Raw genomic sequence first — 2,395 nt, 5'->3', positions numbered from 1 at the left:
TTGAATTGTAGATATTGTTGTATTTCTTGTTTAATTTCATCTGTGACCCATTGGTTGCTGAGTAGGGTGTCATTTAATTTCCATGTATTTAAGGGGTTGTTTTCTGTTTCTTTTCTCATTTATTTACAGTTTCATTGCATTGTGGTCAGATAATGTGCATGGGATAATTTCTGTTTTCTTGCTTATACATAAGCATGATCTATCGACCAGTATGTTGTCTATTTTAGAAAATGATCCATCTGTAGCTGAGAAAAAATGTGTATTTAGCTGTGTTTGGATGGAACACTGTGTTTATATCCACCAAGTCCATTTGTTTCAAACTCTGGTTCAGTTCTGTTATTTCTTTGCTTAGTTTTTGTCTGGTTGACTTATCTTTTAGAGATAAAGGTGTGTTACGGTCTCCTGCTAAAATTGTGGTATTGGATATTAGATTTTTCACATCCGTTAAGATTTGCTTTATATAGTTGGGTGCTCCCGTGTTTGGTGCATACATATTTATGAGTGTTACCTGTTCCTCTTGAATTTTTCCCCTAACCAGTATATAGTGACCTTCTTTATTTCACTTGATATTTGTTGGTTTGAATTTGAGACTGTCTGAGAATAGAAATGCTACCCCTGCTTTTTTCTGAGGTGCTGTAGCATGTAGCATTGTGTTACATCCTTTGACTTTCAGGCTTTGAATGTCTTCATGAGTTAAATGTGTTTCTTGTATACAGCATATTGTTATATTTTGTTTCCTAATCCTCTGTGCCAGTCTATTTCTCTTAATTGGTGAATTGAGTCCATTTACATTGATGGTTAGAATTGAGATGTATTGACTTACGGTTGCCCTGTTATTTACTTGTTGTCGTTAACTCCTTTTTCTCCTGTGTTTAATTGCTTTTCCTATTTAGTTGGTTGCTTCTGATCTCATTTGTGAAGTTCTGATAGTTTTGGCCCCTCTCTAGAACATCTTTCAGTATCCTGTGTAGGGTTGCCTTTGTCATCACGAAATTCTTTAGCTGTTCTTTGTCATGGAAGTGTTTCACTTCTCCATCAAATTTGAAAGAGTTTCACAGGGTATAGTAGTCTGGGCTGGAATTTGTTTTCATAGAGGACCTGAAGTACTCTGCTCCATGCTCTTCTTGCCTGCATGGTTTGTGAAGAGAAGTCAGCCATAATTCTGATGGGTTTTCCTTTCAATGTGAACTGCTTCTTTTCTCTAGCGACTTTCAGTAGATTGTTCTTGTGCTGAATTTCTGGGATCTTGACTATTATATGTCTCGGTGTGTTTCATTGGGTTGAGGTTTTTTGGCATTCTGTATGCTTCGTTTACCTGAATGTCAGATTGTTTCCTCATATTTGGGAAGTTTTCTGCTATTACTTCTGCCCATATTTTTTTAATGTCATTTGTGTTGACTCCTTCTTTCTCATTGATGCCTATTAGTCTCACATTGTTCATCTTTGCATCATCTTGCAGGTGATGGATTATTCTTTGCTGCATCTTTGTTGTTTTTAAGAGATCCTTTCTTGCCTTTTCACTAGGTGCACCAGCATCTTCAAGATCTGAAACTCTGTCTTCGCATTCACTTAAACTGTTTGGCAAGCTTGTTATTGAGATTTTAATTTCCTCTATATCTCTTTGACTCTGCTTCATGCAATCTATTTCTTTCCTGTATTGCTCACTCAAGGAATCGGTCATTTTTCTAATCTCGTATTTTTTTTTTATCAATATCTTCTTTAGAAGCAGTTATAAATTCTTTTACTGCAATGTTTTTTCAGATTGGGTTTCCTCCCTATTTTTCTGTAGTTGCTTCTTTACTTCACATGGTGAGTTCTGAGGGTTCTTTTTTTATTTCAGAAAAGAATTACACTCTGATTTCCTCTATATCTTTCAGCTGTTGCTCATTTGCTATCGACGCTATTAATTCATGCATTTGAGCTGAGCTATTGTCCTCCCCACTTGTTCTGGGTGGGCACTGGGTTTCCTCCATATGTTTCTGCATTTGATTCTTTACTGCAGATGTTATTAATTCATGCTTTACTTTTTTTTTCCAGTCTGAGTTCCTCTATACATTTCTGCAGCTGTTTCTTTATTTCCGAAGACGTTGATTCATTGCTTTCAGCTGTTTGATTCCCAATTTGTTCTGTGTTAGTATCCTCTGCACTTGTTATGGGTGGGCTTGGGTTCTAAGATTGCATTTTGTTCCTTCTCATCATTTTGTTTAGCACTCTTTTCTGACCTTCGTTGTAGATCTTTTTCGTAGTTATGACCTTCACATGTAGTGAAGTTCAGGTGAAGCCCTACAATGTTTGGATTTATCCAGGTGTGCCTCGTTTGGGTCTGGCTGATGTGCTCAGCTCCTTTCGCTGCTGCCCTTGAGGGTGAACCTGGTGTGCCCCTGTGGCAAGATTT

The sequence above is a fragment of the Octodon degus genome, unplaced genomic scaffold (genome assembly GCF_000260255.1).
Source record: "Octodon degus isolate 3935 unplaced genomic scaffold, OctDeg1.0 scaffold00072, whole genome shotgun sequence".
In the NCBI taxonomy this organism is placed as follows: Eukaryota; Metazoa; Chordata; class Mammalia; order Rodentia; family Octodontidae; genus Octodon; species Octodon degus.
The sequence above is the reverse complement of the archived record's forward strand: the minus strand, read 5'-3'. Positions refer to the sequence as shown.